Source organism: Chrysemys picta, chromosome 6, assembly GCF_011386835.1.
Source record: "Chrysemys picta bellii isolate R12L10 chromosome 6, ASM1138683v2, whole genome shotgun sequence".
NCBI lineage: Eukaryota > Metazoa > Chordata > Testudines > Emydidae > Chrysemys > Chrysemys picta.
The window spans coordinates 117,529,071-117,537,654 of NC_088796.1; the positions used below are offsets into that span (position 1 = coordinate 117,529,071).

At 41.2% G+C, this 8,584-nt stretch overlaps 1 long non-coding RNA gene across 3 annotated transcripts in view; it reads left to right on the forward strand.

The window, feature by feature from the left end:
- The window catches only part of LOC135972284 (uncharacterized), a 44,037-nt gene extending 38,008 nt beyond the window's left edge, over positions 1–6,029 (forward strand). For all 3 annotated transcript variants that reach the window (XR_010588711.1, XR_010588712.1, XR_010588713.1), the window contains one exon: positions 5,475–6,029. This is a non-coding gene — a long non-coding RNA (uncharacterized LOC135972284). The remainder of the gene's footprint in view (positions 1–5,474) is intronic.
- Positions 6,030–8,584: the final 2,555 nt, after the last annotated feature.

Below are 8,584 nucleotides of genomic sequence, written 5' to 3' on the forward strand. Positions count from 1 at the left end.
GACAGAAGGAACCATTTTCCCCACAATTGTTTCTTAGAGGAACTTTATTTGCTGTGCTTTTCACCTTGGTCCTGATTCTACCATCCACACTCACACTGAAATCTCCTCTAAACACTGAAATCCCCAAAACAGGCCCTCTGCAGAAGAGGTGAGTTTCACGCACTGATTAGTACATTATTCTGCAAGTAGTTCTAGTTTAGCTGGTTGAATATTAAAATACAGATCAAATACACCTCTACCCCAATATAACGTGACCCGATATAACACGAATTCGGCTATAACACGGTAAAGCAGCGCTCTGGGGGGGCGGGGCTGCACACTCTGGCAGATCAAAGCAAGTTCGATATAATGCGGTTTAACCTATAACTCAGTAAGATTTTTTTCGGCTCCCGAGGACAGCGTTATATCGAGGTAGAGGTGTATTTTCATGAATAAAAGCCCTGTGTTTGCTGTTATCCATGCCATTGTATCATTAGTTATTCATGGGCATTCAGATAATCACCAGGTATTTTTGAAAATCTTTAAAGAACAAGTTTCACCAGTATCAGGGGGTAGCCGTGTTAGTCTGTATCTACAAAAACAACAAGGAGTCTGGTGGCACCTTAAAGACTAACAGATTTATTTGGGCATAAGCTTTTGTGGGTAAAAACCTCACTTCTTCGGGCATCCGAAGAAGTGAGGTTTTTACCCACGAAAGCTTATGCCCAAATAAATCTGTTAGTCTTTAAGTTTCACCAGTGTTAGCACGAATGCTTATTCTTCCGACAAGTGTATTACTTACTGCTTATCGTTTATTACCCCCTAGTTCAGTGATACTCAGACTAAGGCTGTAACTGGCTCTTTGATAGGTCACCTGCAGCTCTTTGCAGCACATGCTGCTAAAACACTGTGTGATGTAATTATTAACCAATCAGGATGCTTTTACTATCCTGTTAACCAATTGTAGTTGATTTTAAAAAATACTTGGTCGGTCATTTTGCTGTGAGAATTTATATATATATATAAATATATATATATCCAACTAAATATTTCCCAACATACTGTTCAAATATGAATATATAGTACTATCATAAATGAAACCATCAATTCTCAATACTGTGGCTCTTTTGGGTAATGTTAATCACTAATTTGGCTTCTGAACCACTGAGGTCTGAGTATCACCGCTCTAATTTAAAATGTCTTGGCAAACCAAAGTTAATGCCATGTGATTTAGGAGACCAATCTCTCACACACACAATAAAAGTAGAGTGAACAGTCAAAAAATGAAGGGTGTGTAAACAACCCATAGACTGAAAATTAGGTGCTTAAGCTACTAGATATTATGAATAATGAATGTTCGCTGTAAGCAGAATCTATTTGCCAATGATTAGCAAACAGAAGTATAGATGTTCATTCATGATGAATTTATAATATTCAACCAGTTTCCACCACATGTCACTGTACAAACTTTCCTTATCCCTAAGGCTCTTTCATCCTACCCAGATATGATGCTACAGTATGGACGTGAAAGACATACAGGTTGAGGTCTCTCTCTGTTAACTGCCAGGATGTTTATTTTAAAAATAGTCTATCCATTTGGTGGCTCATTGCTGAAAAATTTGATGGAAGCAGTGAGGTTTGGAGAGGAGGATTCTCTGTAACTTTTCACTGAGGATTTCATACTGGCTGAGGTGTTCATAAGTGGGTACTAATTTGGAAGAGGTTTGGAAGAAAACATGATTCATAGTATTATTCATATTCAGAATTAATAATCTAACTTGACAAATTCCCTGTGGGTAGTTCACTCTGATGCCAGATCTATCCCATATGCTGGGCTCCTCCGTGGTAAAATATGTATACATCATTACAATATGACTCTGCTGGTGGTATTCATATGGCTTCTCAATGCTTTAAGCAGTGAAAGACACACCTCCTCCTCAGCTTAATGCAATGGCTGCATTGGCGTGTTACATGTTTGGTTTAAACAGGAGACTGGGAAAGGCAGGAGTCAGTCAAATGATATCGCTGCATTGACTTGGAGATGGAAGGTCAACTGGAGGCCCTACTTTTCAGGCCTGCAAATACCTTCCCTTCCACCTAATCCCCTTCCTCGTACAGACTCTAGGTTTACCTGGCGCTTCCACTGTTGAACAAGCAGGAAAAAGGAACAGTGTCTCTTTATGTTACTAGGCATCAGTTGTGTGTCTAAAAAAAGCGGAAGTAGCGGGATCTCACCCAAATGTGCTTTTTGCAAACGCATCACAGCTAGAAAAGGATGCCTCCCCAGCCCTCGGGTTGACTCTGCAACAGCACTAAACTTCTTGCCACTAAAACCTTTCCATTCATCGGTTTCCTGAGCAACTGCTGTATATCACTGTGCTGTTTTCCCCTGGTAAATGACTGGTTCAGTGGATTAAGCAGCGGTGCTCCATAGTTAGCTTGCCATTATAAATTCCTTTTTGACCTCTGTAATGCTTTTTTTTGGGGGGGGGGGGGGGGAGCTGAAAATGAACCAATCCAATTACATTGCTACAGGCCTGATCTTGTGTCAACTTTTTTTAGGAGACTTTGGAGTGAATCGGACAAGGTGTTTGAGAGAGAGCGCAGGGTTGATTGATTTTGTGGGGCTGGTTTTGTTTGTTTGTTTTTTAAGTGAGGTGGATTTAATTTTTGAGAAAAGCTTCCTAAAGGTTTTCGGCTCTGTCTATCTCAGAAGCAGCTTTACCCCAGTAGTTCCATCTGCTGGCCTTAGTGAGGACTACTACCTTTGACTATTTCTGGATAATTGGTGGGTAGATTTTTGAAGTTATTAGCTAAAATCTAGGTATAGTAACATTATAAGGCTAACATGCCCCTGTACCGGCTTTATAAGACCTGTATGGGTTCCATCTGATGTTCTGAGCTTTGCATGGACTCTGACTTTGCTCTTGAGCCCAAGGGCAGCATCAGACCTCTTGTGCCATGCACACTGCAGGCTGTCCACAGGCACAGGCCTTACAAGGCACAGTATGTTACATTCCTTACAGCTGTGGATATCATAACGTCTGCATTGGAGTCACCACGCCATGCGCACGTCAAGATGTCAGTGGCCTTAAACAGCAAAGCAGCAGAACGCTTTCCTCATTTTAGTTCATTACATTGCTGTCTGGGACCTGTCCCCAGCAGAGCTCTCCCTTTGGATGCTACGTGGAAAGTGCACTTAAACAAGTCCGGTCCTTCCAGCAGCCGCATTCAATGTCCACCTAGCAATGGCAGGCTCTCAGCCCCTCTACCTGTGGCCTTTGGACTATTTCTCCCATTTTCAGAGTTCCAAGAGAAACAGACAGACAATCCAAGATTAGCAAGAGACTTTAACAAAAGGACAAAGGGGGGAAAAATAGGCAGTTCCAGCCTGGATATGTGGCCTGTCTTTCTTCAGAGGAGCCCTGGCTTGGCTAGAGTCTACTCCAAAGTTCACTACTCCAAAGTTCAAAGTCTCCAGCACAAGTTATAGGCTACAGCCTCTTCTCCTTGTTTTAGCAGAAAGGTAGGACCTATGATCCTTTCCTGTGTGAGCAAAGTGTCTGCTAGCTACCAGGTCTCTTCCTGGAAGCTCAGTAGCTGCTTCTCTTCCCAGAACTGCTCACTACTGAGGGGCTAATCATCCTTTTTAACTCCTAAGGTGCGGCAGGGCAGGGCTACTCCAATCCAAAGCAGCTTCTTAACCCCTTCCATCCTGGTGCAGGGTTTATACACCCCACCAGGCGGGTGCTCTTTTGTGACTCAACGTTCTCACATTACAGCATCAAATATGCAATGTGCCGTTTAAAAACTACAGTGTGCATTGGTGTCATAACACCTATTCAGAACTACAAGGAACTTCCTGGACAAAACTCCAACCATAATTCCATCTTGATAAAAGGTTATCACTTTTGCTAGGAACTTCTAAAAGCCTGGCTGTCTTGGGCCAATTAACCTAGCTGCAAATTCCAATCAAAAAAAGACTATACGAAGCAAACACAGCCAAAACTCATGGGAGCGTTGCTTACATTTTCAGTTTCAAACAAATCCAAAATATCAAAGAAGAAATCAGCAAAAGCCCCAAGTGATACTTTGTTTTTGTTTGTTGTGTTTTCATCAAAAATGTAAGAAACTGCTTATTTCTCATAATCTTAATAGAAAACCATAAATTGGGCCATCTTTGAACAAACTGGACCTTGGTTCACTTAATGCATTAAAACTTTTGATGACTGTGATCTGAGTTTGTAATGACAAGAAGAGATTTTTTTCATGTGGATTGAGGTTTGATTGCAAACATTTCACACTGATCTAAATTTCGTGGCTTGACATCAACCTGTAAAATACAGATCTGTAGCATTCTATGATTTCTCAGGTGGTTTTGTGTATTTTAATAGTTATAAAATGGGCACTATGAAAACACGAATCTGATTGCTGCGTAGAGATAACTGTATATAACTGATTAGAACTTCATCGTTTCAAAACACTTTAACCTGATCAAGGGGAGCAAGGTTTGGGGCCCTGGAAACCAGAGGGCTGAAGAAGGCTGAGGTTCAGCCTGGGAAAGCCTGGGAGTGCTGGGCCCAGTTTGAAACTGGTGTAAGACTTTGTTTTGAATGACCGGGGACAGAAACCACTATGTCCAGTTTCTGACAGACTTTGTTGCCAGCCTGTAGTGCCATATTAAGGCATAAGCTAACTAAGCTACAGTTTAGGGCAGGGGTGGGCAAACTATGGCCAGTGAACTGTTTTAAGCTGGCCTGTGCCTTTTCTGACCGTGCCTTTATAACTTATTTAAATAAATAAATCTACTGCCGATAAAATCGGGAAAAATGTGAGGTCAGAGACGGCAGAGTAGAGAAGCAATCCTGCCAAGCTCATACTCGTATGGGACTCGTCCTAGGAGTGACATCATGCATAGCGTTCTCCTGGGCTGGTAATAGCCGGAAGGCCGCCATCTTCTGTTTACCATCCAGCACACACAGTTGTATAATGCCTTCGCTCCTGTTTTTTTTTTTTTTTCCTTCGTTTTCTTAAGTGTTAGTGTATTTTCTTCTTTTGGTCTGTACTTATGTACAATTGTGTATTTTAGTGTGCACGCCGCTTTCTGCTTCATGAACTATCCAAACTTCCCATGATTGAGTTTGCAGGTGATCTCTTATGGACTTGGGTCAAGTGAATCTTGAGGAGGATAAATTTGTGTTGGCTTCCCTCTGTCAGTTTTGGGAACCTTCACAGTAAATATCAGAGTGCTGACAAAAGGATAAATAGAGGGTTTTGAGGGAAGTAAAGGAAGATATACATATATATCAAAATATTCTGAGTACTTGGTGAGCAAGTTATTTCAAACTATGTGCATATATGATTTATGGGCTATTAAAGTCTAATATTAATTATATTTGCTTGAATATTGGCTAGTTTTTCTCACTTTCTCAATACTTGTCTAGAGACTACCAGCCTTTTTTCTGGTAAATTCTTTTTCTCTTTCGCACATATAGCTTGTTGTCACTCTGTATGTCCGAGGTGTTTACTCGAGATTAATTAGTGCTCCTGGGGGAGACAGAGGATAGAGAAGCGAACATGAAGAGAGATGTCTACCTAGAAAATGCTGCAAGAAAAGCTATCTGCCCTCGGCATTCTGTGCGTTCAAAGTGACAAACTCCATAGCTTATAATTTGAGGACATCATCAATGACTTTGCTCTCCAAAAAGCATGAAAGAAAATGTCTTCAATGTCAGTGTTAAAATTAATGTGATGTGCAAACAGACATACTGCAGGTTGTACTGCTCCCATTATGTAAGCTGGTCTGCGTAACTGTAACTGCTTTTGTGTTGCTGTAGATATAAAGTTTTCAGATCTACTAATTAAGACATCATAGACAAAAGTGTTAATTTGAAACTATTTTATAATGCAAACAGGCATATTGATGTGTTTTAGTTAGATTATTCTATTTTTACAACTTTGCCTTTGTATATATGCAAATATAAAGCTTTCGTGTTTATATATTGAATGTCCTTTCTGTGAAAATAATAAATTTAATTTTTTTTATGGTACGGGGCCTCTTACATTTGACAAAGTTTAGGGCCTCAGAATGTCATAATCCAGCCCTGCCAGCCTGAATGGAATGGTGAAGGGTGCTAAAGGAACCAGAGATAAGAACAGCCCAAACCCTGAAAAGAGGTTGTGGAGTTCCGTTAGTCAAGTTGGAAGGGCTTTGGGCCTAGAGGACAACTGGAGACTGTATGAGAGAATAAATAAACTGGACCCCACCCAGAAGGGGTAATTTTGTTTAAAATACGGTGGAATTTGTTTAAGGAGACATTTGAGGGGAAAACTCAGGCAGGCTGCCTGTAAAATGACTTCTGGCCAAGAGGGGTTGCTCAGGAGATGGTGGCCTTATTACAGTGACATTGAGATTATCCTGGGAGACCGGGTTTGGTTTTTTTTGCTGGACTTTGCCAGTCATGAAAGGCAGAGGTCTACTTAACCAGTAAAGTATCAGAGGGGTAGCCATGTTAGTCTGGATCTGTAAAAGCAGCAAAGAGTCTGTGGCACCTTATAGACTAACAGATGTATAGGAGCATGAGCTTTCGTGGGTGAATACCCCCTTCTTCGGATGCAAGCTCATGCTCCTATACATCTGTTAGTCTATAAGGTGCCACAGGACTCTTTGCGGCTTAACCAGTAAAGTTTCCTGATATTCCAAGACTTCTCTTTCGGAGCGTGGCATGAATGTCATCAAGACCAGTGGACTGAGGGCAGCTCCTGGTTTTAGACTTGTTTCCGTTGTCCCAGTGAACCCCTACAATTCTGCTGATTTTCTTGGCAAAATACAATGATAGTTCTATAGGTTGGCCCAGGGTTGTGTCTGGATATATGGCAGGCGGGGGTGAGAGTGGGTCATGTGCACATTCTGCCAATGGTGATGTGGTGGTGAAGGTGAATGTGGCTAAGAGAAAAGGTCTTTTAGCTGGTCTGACAGCTGTAGCATGGTTCTGCAGGTGGGGCTAGAGTTTAGCACAGGCTGCATGGATGTGATAAATAGAGGTGATAGAATGCAGGTGATTAAAATATAGTCATCTCATGGGAATTCTCACCAATTTCCCAACAAAATCCTAGCTAAACTAAATTCAGACCTGTACAGAACCCTGCAACTGTTGACAGAGAAGTAATTAAGAAAATAGAGCAAAATATTTAAGGCAGGAAAGTGTTGGCTATGAACAGCTGAGTGACTGAAAGAAAAAAGCATTATTACAGAGTTTTTTAAAGCACTCAGCTACTGAATAAAAATAGCTTTCTGAATACTATTTTTAGAGTCTGCATTTAATTTGAGGAAGGATATAGTAAAATATGTATTTTAATTGCAAATAAGCTTGATGTGGTCAGCAGAAACAGAACTTATAAGGGGGTGGGGGAAGGAAATAAGCCCATCTGTACTTTACTATATTGTGAAGCCTCACGCTTGACTACATTCCTGGTATGCAGGGTATAAAGTAATATAATCTGAGTAATTGCTGTGTAACAATTTCCTGTGTGATATGTGTCTCCCATTACAACAGAAATTTTGGAATAATTTTAAATCACTTCTTATACATATAAGTTATGCTTATCCCATGTACTCACTCTCCTTGGATTGTTGAATGCAATTTGTCCTTCAGCCTTGTGCCTCAAAACACACCCAATACTTGTGAATATCTCTTATAACCACATATCTTAGTGTGTGTGTTTGGGCATATAATCCATGCTTACACAGTTTGGCTCTGTCCCTCTTTAGTGGCTGGACAACCTAGAGGGTTTAGTCAACTACTGGCTTCAAGCTGACAGAGCTGGTTCTTTTAGATCATGCAGTAGATCAGGGGTCGGCAACCTTTCAGAAGTGGTGTGCCGAGTCTTCATTTATTCACTCTAATTTAAGGTTTCGCATGCCGGTAATACATTTTAACATTTTTAGAAGGTCTCTTTCTATAAGTCTATAATATATAACTAAGCTATTGTGGTATGTAAAGTAATTAAGGTTTTTAAAATGTTTAAGAAGCTTCATTTAAAATTAAATTAAAATGCAGAGCCCACCCCACCCCAGATTGGTGGCCAGGACCCAGGCAGTGTGAGTCCCACTGAAAATCAGCTCACATGCTGCCGAAAATCAGCTCGTGTGCCCCCTTTGGCACGCATGCCATAGGTTGCCTACCTCTGCAGTAGATGTTCACCCTTTTAGATCCAGAGGTTTTGGGTTCAATACTGGTTGCTGATGACCCACCTGGTCATAGTGTTAGTTACATATTGAGAAGTCCTAAGGCGCCTGCTTCTGCCCCCATGGAAGTCCTAGATGGTTTGTTACTTGATCTGGAGATGAGAGGTGGGATTCTGGCTATGTCCCAGTAGTTAATATGCCTATCAGTGTTTTTATAAAAGCATCCTTCAATCTACTAGGAAGGGAGCTTCTAAGGGAAACCTCCCTCAGATCTCCCACTTCAGGCTAACGAAGACATCTCCTGTATTATTGGTTATTGTGGTAGAGCCTACAGCCCCAGCATGGACCAAGACTTTATTGTGGTAGGCTGTAATGCTCTCACTGAATGGAGGAGGTCCCTCGGTATCTTAACCTGAA